At 38.7% G+C, this 14,552-nt stretch overlaps 1 protein-coding gene across 1 annotated transcript in view; it reads left to right on the top strand.

The window, feature by feature from the left end:
* Window positions 1–14,552, top strand: part of COL5A2 (collagen type V alpha 2 chain) — a 103,261-nt gene that overhangs the window by 38,679 nt on the left and 50,030 nt on the right. The window lies entirely within an intron of this gene.

The raw sequence follows: 14,552 nt of genomic DNA on the forward strand, positions 1-14,552 counted from the left end.
CACCAACCACAAATAAACCCTGTCAAAAAGTCCCCTGTCAAGCAGTGAGCAAATTCCTTGTCAAGAAAGAATTCATGATCCAGATAGAAGAAGAAATTCTAATACCCCAAAGTTCCTAGCAGAACAGAGTCCTAGTCAATATGAAGTGAATCGTAAGTGTACATGGAGGAGCCTGATCCAAATTTAATGAGGCTAAAAAATGTGTTTGTGATTTTTGAATTAGAGGGTTCTGAACTATAACATTAAGTCTGGATTGGATCCAGAACTGAGTAGTAAGAGAAGTATTGTTACATTTACTTTTTACATAGGTCTTAAAAATCATTCATTTTCAATAGATAGAGCTGGTGACAATGCATTAAATTACTCCAGATAATCATCAGTTCTAGATCAAAGCAGTTAAATGCTTTTGGGAAGGACAAAGCTGAACTAATGTTTCCCAAATTGAATCTGAATGTAATTTTTCAACTCCGGTGTTATTTCAGCCATGATGAAATCAGTGTTGGCTCATCCATTAGACGAGATTTTATTGGGTTTTTTTTAGCATCTAACCTTTCCATCTCTCACAGATAGCTTCCTTATCTGTGCTATTTTCAGTTTCTAACAGGTCTTATCCTTGGTTTACAACTACTTGTAAAATAGTTGTATCTGCATGTTTGTCCACAGGTGGGACAGTGTTTGTGCGTGTGTGACAGTGCAGGACAGTGCCACGTGTTGTGGTTCTGGGTCGCTGAAGTCACTGAGCTGTGCCATGAACAGCCACAGAGCCGGTGCAGATCCCACCTCGTGTAGCGACTCCCTCCTGTCGGGAATCAGCGAACTGCTGCGATACTGTCACTTCTCTGCCAACTGCCCCACAAACACCTGACTTCTCTCATTCCTATGTGAGCTCAAGAATGACTTTTGCCCCAGTTTTTGCAGGTTACTCCTGGGATTGTATCTTGCTCATTGAGGTAGAAGTGCTGCCTGACAGCTGGAAACTGCTGGAAACAAGGAGGCCTTTTGTGGAAATACTGACACAATTTTATCGATAGCATAGCAGTGCTATAGCACCATCTGTTTCCAATAAGGTGGTTATTATCTTTTCTTTTCAAACTTATCACTATGAAAATATTTTGCTCTCTTCTTCAATATACAGGAGTGCAGTTACAGACATGATAAGAATGAGCTTTATGAAGTGTGGTATTCCCTTTTGATACTATGCAGTTAAGATACCAATTTATGCATGTTTTTTTCATTGCCAGGGGCTAAAAGTTATATTACCTTTATATTCTCCTAGTTCATCAGTTTTGGAAGTTCCTCAGGGAAACAACACAGAGGACCACACTTAGATATGAATCTCATTCTTCAGCTTTTAAAATTGCTGCATATTGAGTTGTTTAAGAAACGGTGCCCCAGGTGGCTGTGCTGAAGGGCTGTTGAAAGCAATGGGAAAGTCTGTCAGCAATGATGTTGATCCATTAACTTCAGTGCCACAGTACCTGTTCACACAGAGTGAGGGGGAGGTTCTGTATGTGTCATTTGTGAAAATTTGTCTGGTTTTCTCTTCTGCTCATTTAATGCAGTTCAGTCTGTTTTCTTTATCACATGTAATAGTAAGATTCATGACAATAGGTAAATATTAGGAGACTATAGGCCTTAAAGGATTTTGCTTTAAACTTTGAATAAGGCCCTGGTGAATAAAAGTAGAGAAGAATTTATTCATATGGTGTTGCCAGCTCTGTGCAAGAAGTCTTGTGGGTGGTCTATGAGTAAAAAATAAACGTGTTTTATTATATGCATCAAGTGTATGTTGCAACATTACTGAAAGCTTGAACTCTCATGTGAGTTTTTGAAAAGAGCCAGGCACCAAAGCACTCTCCCAAGGAGATGTGCATCTGTGTGTCAGCAGTTCACTCTGAGATCACTGCTGTCTCTAAGGCAGAAGTTAGGTTATACCTGAAGAAAGTTAGAAAGCTCCTTTTGAGTCCCAGGTGTTCACTGAGTATTTGGAAGGTCTGGGCACAGCACACAGGCAAGACAATTCTGCCTAGTATGAAATACAGAACTTGGTCTCACTGCATGGAGGACTCAGTCTGGCTCATTGTCCACATGCCTCTCTGTACATGCGGAGCAGCCATGTAGCTCATGCCTTGTGGCTGCACTACTGGACACTCCTCCCTGAAAGTGTCTGTCTTAAAGCACAGGTCTGCATCTTTAATGGCTGAAATGATCACTTCTTATGTCATGCAGAGCATTTTATTTCAGAAAATTTATTTGATTATAATAACCCCTTAATGAATTTGATTCTGGGTATGACCTTACTAACCTGGTAGGATTAGTGATATTTTAAAAATAATATAGTGCTTCCATATTTAGCCTTATTTGCACAAAAGGTTGTTGAGGGTAGCTGCCTAAGGCTATGTTAGCACAGGTCACTGATGGAGAAGGAGTTAGTGAGGAATGGCACTGGCAATTTTGCGTTTCTTCACTAGTGTGAGTAAATTTAGCAATAAGACACTGTGTTTTGGGGATTGTCACAGACATCTAGTGTACTTTGTGGATAGATGCCAGCTGTTTCTAATTCTCTGGGAATTGCCCTAGAACACTGATAGATAGCTATGTGAAAAACAAGGGACTGATGCTGAACAAGGGACTAAAAGTCAAAATCCGAAGCAGGGCAAGCTGGAGAAAATTCAGTGTACTGATTTCTTAGAGTTGTGACTTTTTCAATCAGCTGCCAATGTAGCACCATATTTCCAGCATTTTTCTTTAAGTGTAAGAAATATGAGCGTCTTTGGTGGTGCTCTTGGTGATTGTAATACCCTGAAGGATCTAGAAGATTAAAGTTGGTTCAAAAGCTGTGTTAAGTCTGGAGTATAACATCCCTAACTGATTAATTGAATTTCAACAGGTGGGTAGAACAAAACCTGCTAATTTGCACGCAGATATTCCAGTCTTGCTTTACACAGAAATGTGTAAATGGCAATAAAACCTTCTCTTAAAAGTCTTGAACATAAATATCTTACAGGCTTTGAAGAACCAGGATAATGATTTCACTTCTGTCCTTTGATCATAACAAGCATAGTTGTTTACTTCTGCTACCAAGAGTGTGTTCCAACATATTCAATACTTTGCTGAACTGGATTCCTATTTCTGAACAGATGGTAAAAGAATGGCAAATCCTTTCCTGTTTGAGGTATTGTGGATTACTTCTTGCTATGGAGTTACTGATGCTTAAAACATTTTATCAAGCAACTATTGAATGGGAAATTTCACTGTTAAGATATCTTTTTGATGCAACACTCAGGTGTGGAAGGTGGTGAAGTAAAGAAAAGGTATGGTTTCTATCCTTAAGGAAAGGGTTCTAGAGAAAGAATTTGGGGTTGGGAGGAAGAAGATAAAGTGGAAATGTTTTTTGGTTCAGAAAATGAAATTACATAGGAACCTAAAAAGATAGGAAATTAAGGTGGTTTTGAGGAAAATGTAAGACTTTGAAAGACTCAGATGAACTTGTGATAAGCTGGAGTTTACCTTAACTAAGCAAAACATTATTTGAGCTTCTCCAGAGAGTAATCAGAACAATATTGAACAGATGTGTTGAGTGGGTTTGTATCATGTTTGTATCCAAACTGCTGCTTCAGTCACAGAATATCTTTTTAATCCTAAATGTCAATTATTCCCTGTTCAAGTAGAGCTCCCAAGGTCCTAAAGGTAACCTTTATGTTCGTTATGAAAGCTCTAAATTGTAAGGTTGAAAGGGGTAATTGGGCTGTTATTATTTATTGCTTGTATTGCTGTCCTAAATCCTGTGTGAAAGATGTAATTGGGGATGTACCAAAAATAATCACTTCTAAAGATCTGCTGCATTAGAGAGAAAAAACTATACCAAAGATTGTTTATAAGGAAATGATGCAATGCATCATGAAATTTCAGTGCCTCTAAATGTAACACAATAATGCTTTGCAGGAGATTAAAGCCCTCTGATATTAACAGGTGTCTTTTGGTGCCAGTGGCTTCATCCCCAAAGGTATATAATTTAATAGCACCGAAGACCTAAGTGAAAAAAAACCCAGTCTGTGGTTTTCCAGCTGAATATATGCTGCTATTATGTAATTGTGGAGATAGGTAAACCAGAACACATATTCACTGTTAAACTGAGTAGAAGGTGATGTGCAAGATTCCTGACTTCCACCTGATGATTTCCACTTCAAAGACCAAATCAGGTTTGGTCAGATTAGAGCGCAGTTTTATGTCAGGGTTGTCTCTGTGGTTTGTACAGTTTTCTGAGTGCAGTGAAGGACCAAGTATTGATACCAGCAATGGGGCATGGTCACACTAGGTTGTCCCACATACCCTGAATTGTTCTCAAGTATAAAGTCTAATCCCTTAGGCATGGGTGATTCTCTAAACTACACGGAGATTTTTATTCTTTTATAGAAATGCTGTTTATTTCCTTTTTTATACTCTATGCATTTACATGCATCTGATTGCAGCTCCTAACTCTGCTTTGAGAGTTAACTGGTGAAACAAGATGTCAGTATTTGTAGTGCTTTGCTTTGGAAGAAGATGTTCTTGCAACTTGGATGCTGCCTCCTTGGGATTTAAAAGCTTATCTCAAAGAAACAATAGTAGGATAAAATTAAAAAGATCTGAAAAATGATAAAGTAGTTTTGAAAGAAGGAACTAAGGGAAATACAAAGTAGATTAAGTTCAAAGCAAACAGTAGCTGGAGGTGATGACGGCTGGTTTGTTTTAAACTATGTATCCCCACTTGAATTTTAATTAATTCAAACCTTTTTAGTATGGACTATTTGCCTGGCAAAAGTTCATAATGCTTCCTCCCTGAAGTACGGAAAGATATCCAATGAATAAGAGCAAGAGAGCCTACAGAAAAACCTTTAATTTCCTCTGTCCCAGAAACCATAATCCTGCAGGACAGCAAAGTAATGGCTGGTATGTGTCTTTTTAAAGGACATTTATCAATGTTATGCATCTGAATGACAGGGTGGATAGGATTTTATCTTTGCTGACTTTCCTTTTTTACTTTTTTTTTAACATTTGGTGAGGATTTTTTGTGCTAACTTTTTAATATGCATGAATCAAGAATTGGGACAGTACTAAAGTACAATATAGTAACAGACAGAGTCTCCAGATGGACAAAAATACCTCTAGTTCTTCTTTCACACTGGATTTTTCTTAAAATAATTAATGTTGCCATTTCCCACTGTTGCATAAAGACAAAATAAGAAACTGAGTTTAGTTTAAACTTTTCTTAAATTTAATGAAGTCATGCAGCACTCTGAAAATGGAGTGAGGACGTTCTTCCCCTGGCCTAGATCATTCTTCCTCTAGTAGTTTTTAAAGTATGTTGGTCTGCCAGTACAAGTCTACTTGAAGACATTCTGGAAGTTGCAGTGTACAACCACCAGCCTGTGCTAGAGAGGAAGCTGCTTATAAATAGTTGGGTTTTCTCAAACCAGCCTGGATGATTAGGGGCAACCTTGAAAAGGCCTCATGACTCAGAAGTGATGGAAAATATGGAATTAGGTCAGGTCAATGAAAACGTTTTTCCTCAGCTTGACTTAGATGTTGTTTACAAGACTTTCACTGGTGTGAAGTTCTCTCTAGCAAATCCTAGTGGGTTTTTTTCCCAGAATTAGGTAATTTCAAACATCCCAGGAATGAAAGAAAAGGTTTTCAATTTATGCACGTAATAAAAGTACCCTATTTGGTATTTCAGTAATGTAATGCCTTCCAGTAATGCCCCCCCCACAATTGTGGAAAAATTCCTGACCAATGAGAATTGTCTTGCTTTTATATTCAATCTCAAGAACTTTTTCATCCCAAACCTTTATTGAAATGAACTGAGCCTTATTTGCTTATTACTGACATTGTTACTTTCATGCACTGAAGAAAAGAATCTGTTTATTGCTCTTATATTTGTAAGTAATAAACAAGTTTCATCTCTCTTGGTCATGAGACACATCTAAATCACTGTCTCTTCCTCATGTGTGTGTGTGAGATTGACTTCAGATTAGGCTTAAAAACTAGGCTACTCCTTTTTACCCCTGGTCCCTGCTGCTCTGCAGAAAGCAGCCAGGATGTCCTGAGGGCTGCCAAAGCCTACTCCGTGTCATCTTGAACCCAGAAGTTGCTGACTGAGCTGTCTGAACTGTGGTGAAGGTAATGGTGGCAGAAAAGAAACAGAGGCTTTGTTCCTGAAATTTTTGCAGACCTTTTTTGCTTACCATTCTTCTTTTTGATTTCTCAAAGGCCCAGAATTTCAGCAAATGAATAGCTTTGCTGTACAAACAGAGTATTATGAGTATAGCTTTCCAGCAATACCTTCCTGCTCCACCCAAACACTGGGTAGTTTTTGCTTCAGTTTGAAGTACTGAGCCTGTTGGAATGCAAACATTTTCAATTATGGAATTGAATTTTCTTACTAATTACAATTCTGTATTTTTAGTTGAAATAGAGGGTGATACAGCCAGCAAGGATACATTTAGGGGATTGCATGAGTCCACTTTGCAAACCACAATGTAGAAAAGCTTTGTGGAAAAGGCAGCGTGTAATGACAGGTTTCTATTAAACTTTCATGTGTTTAGCTTCAAAGAATGAGGATGCTTGGGCAGTGGCAAGTGTATTTCTCAGAGATGTAATAAGAGACATCCATACACATTTTGTTTGACTTCAAAAGAGCTAAACCATACAAAACAAGGAAGGCAAACCAGTTATTTTGCAGTGCATTGTTATTTTACCAGTTAGACACTTCAGTGTTGTAGCATATGTGAAACTGGAACAGAGGAACTTGTAAGATGTTGAATAGATGAGTGCCTTCTGAGTTAAGGGCTATTTAATTAATGCTTTTTTCCTTTGCCATTGAATTGGTTAAATCTGATTGCCTTTTACAATTAGATGATTGGCTTGGGGCACAAATGAAGACATTGGATGCTGTTTGCCTTTGGTCCAGTAACACTTTTGATTCATCTCCAGTAGGAACCATAGGCAAATTGGGGAATTATTCAGTCCCATATTTAGTATAGGACTGAACAGCTGGATAACAATGTGAGTAAAAAACCTGGCGGAACTATTGAATGCAAAGAGTAATGTTGGCAGTTCAGAGTCTAACTGGTGGCTGGATCACAGTGGCATTCCTTAAGGAATGGCTATCTTAGAACCTGGCTGACACAGTGCAATCTCACCCTGCATGGCTTTTTCCTTGGGCAATAGGTTTCTCATTGACTGGACAGCAGGAGGGTTCCTTGTGAATCCCTGATAGATTTATCCCAGAAAGCCAACTGCACTCAGAGTGGAAACTGTGTCTTGGTGATATGGACACAGCAAGCAGCTGAGAGAATTTTCTTCACAGCCAAAATACATTATTTTTTCCTGATGCACAGCAGTCCAAGACTGGATTTTGGAAAGATCAAAATCAAACATCCGTGGGTTCCAGAACAGGGAGCCAAGGTAGACTGTAGATGAATATTACATTTTCATTGTAATCTTGCAATTTTAGGCTTAAGTTTGAATATGTTAGGAGCATGTCCTAATGTCCTGATCAAATTGGCTTTAATTTGCAGTAGCAGCAGTTTGGGCAGAATTCCCACTGTTGGGGTGTGTTTGCTTCCAGAATGAAGCCTCTTACATTTTAGGAAATGTGCTAATTCCGTGTTTAATTCTGTTTTAATTTTAAAGAAAATGCCTATATTGATGAACTTGTGCGCGTTCAGCAGTGCTGAGCCCTGACCCTGCCTCCACTGATTGAAATGCTCCTGCTACATGTTCTTTTTGTAAGCTCCTGGCCAAAAAAATCTGATGTTTCTATGGGACCAGCCTCTCTTCATGCAAATGAAGTGATTCCACTTAAATAGTCATCCAGAGTCAAGAATGTGCTCCAACATTTTGCTAAGTAAAACAAATGATCTTTGTTGCCTCAAGCCTCTTTTGAAATAATAAAGCATAACAATTGGCCATGATAAGCAGTTTATTTAGGGTTTTTCTGCACTGAGTCAGGCAGGAGGCTGTGGTACAGGCAGCAATAGCTGAACTGACTTCACTCTACCTACCTTGCATGACAAAGTCCAGGCAGGGCATTTGTGGCTGTGTGGGCTCCAGCAGAGATGAGGCACCCCACTACTGACTTTGACTTTGGACTGATTTGCTCCAACTGCTGAAATCTGAAATAGTGTTTTCTCAGGCATGCCCTGAATGCCTCCCCATTACAGTCTCTCTGCAGCCTTAGACATTTGGAAGTAATTTTATTTCCCACTGTATGCTTGAGGCTTGATTGCTGTCTGAGAGTATTTGTATAACCATTGCTGGCAGATCAGGCTCCTCAAACTCTCTCCTTCACCCTCCTCTCCTGCAATGTGTCCAGCCATCCTCCTTGTGAACCAAAGGGAAAACAGAGAAAAAGAAAGTAAACATGTTTACATCTAACCTCCTTCATGGCATAACTCCATGAGTTAGTTTAAATAAGCAGATCCAAGATTGTGGGGTAACTAACGGGAAAGGACCACTCAACCAATCTGAGCAAAATGATGCTGCTGCACAATTCCCTGCCCTGTCTGGGATGTTAAAAATGGATAAGTCTTGTTCAACAGCTCAGGAATAGTGAGGTTAAATGCAGATGCATCATCAGATGATCTTAGGGAATTGAACAATATAATAAACACTGGATAGTGCTGTGTAACCAGCAACAGCATCCTTTTTGCTGGAAGGGATTGCAGTGTATTCTGCCTTTCTATTCATCATGTGTTGGCTCTTGTAATAAAAAACATTTTTCTTGATTGTTCTGGAAGTGAAAATTATCCATAAAAAGGTAGGCAAAACTTCTGTTCTTACTGATGGAGACATAAACTCATGAACCTGAGAGCTGGAGAAACAGGGCCCGTCACCCAACCAAATGTAGGGTAATATTGATTCCATCCATTAAGGGAGCAGTGGAGAAGCAGTTGTATACTTCTGATATTAATTTAAAATTAATTTGGAGGATTTTAAACTGTATCCTAAGTATAATTTTTCCTATTCAGTTTTCCCCATTCAGCAAAATTTTAAATCACAATGCTGAGTGAAAGAAACATTTATATATTTTGGCACAATTTTCTGGAAGAAAAAACCCCAGTTGCCAGGTCACACTCAAAGTCCTTTACCTGAGAAATAATCTCTTCTCTGAGTCAGGGTATGTTGTTCAGCTGTTGCTTTTTGCCTGTGGACTGGTGTTCAGAGCTTGGAGGCTGGGTTTTCTTGGTTGATGAATCTTAGAGGGTAAATTCCTTCCCCTTAGTGCCAGCCAGAAGCAACTGGCCAGATGCAAAGTCTACGTCTTTAGTAAGGCTATCATGAACTGCCACAGCAAGTTCAGCAATTCAAGTCTCTGTTTGGGAGCTGACTTGTACCTTGCTACTTTGCAGTTGTTATTCATGCTAAAAGTCATTTGTGGACTCTACAGGAAAACCAGTTGAGTCAGTAACTTTCCAGTCCAAAAATACATGTTTTAAAATTATCTACATAATTTGAGAGAACACCCTGGGACTTCTCTGTTACTGAAAGAAGGCACAAAGGGTTGCAGCTCCTTGTCTACAGCTGACCATTTCAACCACATTGAAACTCATTCAACACCTTTTCATCTGCAGAATGCTTTTAAAAAAACCCCAATTTTGACAATTTTGCATAGGATTTTAATTTTTTTTAAAGCAGGAACTCTGCAGGATGGATTAAAATGGATTAAAAACCTCTTATCTTAAGAAAAAGTTCTGATGAAACCTGGTTTCCTACAGGTTTGTGGTTTAAACTGCATGGCTGTGTGCATTCCCGAAAGCATAATGCAAGGGAATCCCTACTATCCTCTTGTTTTACAAGAGAGCATTGGTAGGGAACTAACTTGAAACTTCCTTCTCTTCCTAACCGTGTATGCACACAAAATTGGCAAAATTGTGCATCAGCTCAATGTTTTATCAGTCAGGGTTTGAGGTTCATCCTCATGTATGCAACTGTAAAGTACTTACATGAATTCTGCGTGTTAGTCGTTATTAACCAGAATTGTTTCTGTGCAACAAATGCAATATAGATTTTGTATTTGTCAGCACTCCTGAAAACTATCTGCTTTTCAAACTAAATGGTGTTTACATTATAATTTGCAAGGTACAATAATTTGGATAATACTTTATTTAATACAACTCTAAAAAAGGTTCCCAAAAGATAAACAAAACAGGCAGTCTGATTCTTATTGGAATAAATGAGAGGTTTTCCCCCACTGATTTAATGGGAGCTGGATCAAGCCCTACATTTGTTGTGGCAGGCTGACAGTCAAACATTATTAACACCAAGCTCCTCTTGTCCCTGTCTTGGCAGTCTGTGCACATGCACAACAGTACATCTGCAAAATGGTTGTTAGCACATATCATCCTTCACTTTGATTTACTTCTGCACCTCTGCTTTGTGAGTCAGCAGGATTAAATTTTGTAATCCATATCTCAAAGCTCTGATTTTCATATTCTAGCTTTTTTAAGCTTAAACCCCATTGTATCTGTGTAATCTTATATTTGTCTATGCTTTTCACAAGCTACTGTGAGGATGATAAAGGGAGAGTAAGATGAGCCCTGCACAAGTTGCTTCATTTCAGTCCTTTTTCATTAAAAAAAAAACATAAAACATACCTATTCTGTTCCAGGCTTTTTATGTTAAGCAATACAAGAGCATTGGAATTTGGTTACAGAATGCATCATGAAGTTCCTCTTGACAGAAGAAAGCCTAAAACTGGCAGACTGTGGTTTCAGTACCAGTCATCATCTTTTCTGCCTTCGTTAAACTGTGTTCTGTGCTGCTGTAGGTCTGTCAGCCTTTAGGCTCCTTTAATTAGCACATTGGTAGGACCAATAAAAATGCAATGAAATGGAGCTGCTTTGGTGTCAAATCCTTTTCTTTCCTTCACCATTTCTTCAATGAACCAAAGTTGTTTGTGTCTGCAGAAAACCTTTCTATCTACACATTTTGCTTAGGCCATTTCTTTCCTCAAGTAGGGTATTGAGGGATGTATTTTCTTCCATCATATACCTGCCATCACCTCAGCTGAGGTAATGGTGGTTGACTCCTTCTGCTTTTTATGGTGTCATTTTCCTTCTTTATTTATTTTTATTCTACCTGGTTCCATGCCCAGGCCTTACTTTCCTTTTTCATATACAAGATGTGAACCAGAAATCAATGAAAGCAGTATGGGCACAGTAACGTGGAGTAAGTAATTTAAACAGCAAATAAAGCAGCACTACATTTCCAGGTGTTACTTTCAAAATTATGCATATCTGGTGGTGAAAAATTGAAATCGTTTTATATGTTGTCTTTTTAAACACATGTCCTAGTGTTGGCTTGTTGAGGAGAGAAATTAACCTCGAGAGAGATTTAGTTGAAAGGAAGACAGGCTCAGCACGACCTGCCCAAAGCAGGGTGTGCCTTACAGGCCTTGTCTGTGCTCAGAATTCTTTGACACTTGCTCATGATGACTGATGGACGTTGACAGCCATCTAGTGGCTGGTATCGTGTCCCCTGCCCCTCTCATCTCCCCAGTAATTAGTACAGTTTCAGTGCTGACACCAAACTGGCCTGGGTATGTCAGTGCCTGGTGTGTTTTTTTACTTCCAAGCTGTTGGTACGTAGTCCCAGAGAGTCTGATGATCTAATAATAATAAGTTAGCTATAACTGGCTGTTTGACTTCTGATAAATGAATTTCTTTAAAGTGAAATCTATACTCCAACATGTCAACATACAGCAGAATATTACGTGCATTTCATTGCAATCTTCTCTCTGAAGGTTGGTTGTGCCATCTCATGGATGAATGAGTTCTTAAATATGTTTTTTGGTATTTCTCCTACCTTGCCTTTCATATTTTCAGACTGCTCTGAAACTCAGTTTCTCCAGCATCAATGTATTGGCAACCCTGCAGGGTCTTTAGTCAGGTCCAATACTAATTAGAGTTGTACATTTTTCAGCAAGAAAGGCATTGGTTAATGGGCTAGCAGATTTTTTTTTTCACATTAAGAATTTCCAAAGCCACTTCTCAAGCCATTCAACACATTGTATTACAACTGCAGAGGCAGAAAGAACATGTGATACATAAAGAGTTTGTAAGTTGGTTCCTGTAATTTAAACAAACTTGCACATTTCCAAGCCAGAGAGGAAATGGTAGAACAATTTCCTCTGCTGCCTTTGCTGGTCTGGGTGTAGCTGGATAACATGTCAGCAGTTCAGGTCTGAGAGTAAAACGTCAAAATGTGCTTGAGAAATAAGTTGGCTTTGAAATGGCTGCTCTTTTCAGGTTACTGTCTCAGTGTAATGCAATCACAGCAGAAATCATAGAATATACTGAGTGGGAAGGGACTCATCAGGATAATGAAGTCCAGCTTCTATAGCTGGACAATTGAAAGATGTAAAAAGGTGAACATCAAAAGATGGAAAACTGTTTTCTGGCAGTGTTATGAGGTATGGGGGGTTCTTGGTGCTTTGTTGTTGTTGTTGTTGTTGTTTGGTTGGTTTTGGTTTTGTGGGGATTTTCTTGTTTGCTTTTTTCATCAGCATATCTGCAATCTGATAGGGAAGCAGACTTCTTAGAATGCTTTCTTAAGCTGGTATGTGCTTTTCCCCCTGCCTTTGTCTGCCTCTTTCCCAGCTGCTGAGCGGGATGCAGGCAGAAGCCAGCCACCATCTGGCTCAGCTCTGATTTGCCAAAGCAGTTGCTATGTGGTTTATTTGAAGTTATGACAGAATGCTGACTTTGGGCTCAATAACTTAGAAATTTCATTTATGCAAACTGCTGCTCTTTTGAACAGCACAACGAGTTCTGAGGGGGATATGTTAAAGAAGACATAGACCATATGCCAGACATCTGGGGGGAAAAGGCTAAGTATGTCAGACAGCGCTGATGTCATGCTCACAAGGGAGAAGTAAGAAGAGTGGTTTCCAAAATGTGATCTGCAGTTTGGAAAATGATTCTCACAGTGTCATAAATGGACTGTACAGCACACTTGGTTGATGTCTTTACTTCACACTGAAAACATTTCCTCCTGAGCTTCTGCAGCATCTCTTCAAGTCATCTTGTCAGTTGGTGTGATGAAGCGATTGAAGAGGAACTGAGCTGGTGAAAATTGCAATCTGAGCTTCTGTTAGAAAGCTGCACAAGTTGGTGATGGCAGGCAACAGTTAATGACACATCTGCTCCATTTCTCTGAGCTTTGACAGTGATGGAGTACCGGGGCTTGAGCTGAGGCACAAAACTGAAATTCCAAATCTGTTCATATTTATTACTTTGTAATTTTCTGTTTACATCTGCTTTGAATTAGGGCAGAAATGTATAGAACAGTGAAATTGACATTGTGCTTACAACTGTGAATTCTTACGCTAATAACAGATTTTCTTAAAAAACAAGGGAATGTCTCCTATATATTTAATTGACTCTACTCACAGTCTTATAGCACTTAGAAATTAGGCCTGCTGAGAAATTTTCAGTAGTGGGTTTAACTGGATTGCCCAGTTTCAAAGACATTTTTTGTAGGAAGGTTTCTGTGATCAGATGAAGTTCTCACCCAGGTAAGATTAATCTTTTCTGCAGCATCTCAGGGTCCCGGAGAATAATTTTGGACTGTCTCAGGGTCCAGGAGAATAATTTTGGACTGTGAGTGACAGCTTTGCTGTGTGTGACTCAGAGAGTGTCTTGGCAGTGGGATTCTTGGTTTACAAGTTGTGACACATTGTCTAGGGACAGCTTGAGAACAATTCATTGGTTTTGTGGTACTTGTGTTCGTTTAGAGCATGAAATAGTCATGACAAAATGAAAAAATCCCATTTTGCTGCTAGGGCATTCTGTAAAACATTTGATACATGAGATAAAATTTCCATTTGATTTTTTAATTCTTTCTTAGATGTATTATAGTTTTAGGAGAAGATACTGAGATATACTCACCTCATGATTAAAAAAAAAATCCAGGTATTTCATGTGTTTCCCTACAGAGTAGAAAGAAAACAAAGTCATAGACTTAACTATGGACAGTAAGAACAGTACCCAGACAGATAATTATGTCCCCTTAGATGCTGCCATCAGTCAAATAGGAAAATTTCTGAAATTTCTAAGTTGTAAATTCAACCCAGAGAAGTTGTTTCACCTTGGTGACAGTAGATTTTTTGTAGAGGAGAGAGCGAAAGCTATATAGAATGGATTTCTAAATGATTACTAAGAGATTAATTCTAAATTGGAATCCAAGGAAAGAAAGAAAATTAATAGTAGTAAGGCAAGGAAGAAAGTAAACATTCTGTAATGGAAGGGATTACGTTAAAAATGACGTACAACATCAATAAAATAGAATGAGCTCCATAGAAATGTGTGAATATGTGCCATAGGTGGAACATGTGCATATAGTCAGTCCATGCTGTGGACATAAATAGCGACATAGGATCATCTTTCATATGTAGGTAAAATATTTAAGAGACATTTTGTATGTAGTTAATATATAACCATATCAATATTTTATGTGTGTGCTGGGGTAATCATGTAGGTCCAGACCAGCCTGATTATAAATACTGA

This window comes from Pithys albifrons, chromosome 8 (assembly GCF_047495875.1).
Source record: "Pithys albifrons albifrons isolate INPA30051 chromosome 8, PitAlb_v1, whole genome shotgun sequence".
Classification (NCBI taxonomy): Eukaryota; Metazoa; Chordata; class Aves; order Passeriformes; family Thamnophilidae; genus Pithys; species Pithys albifrons.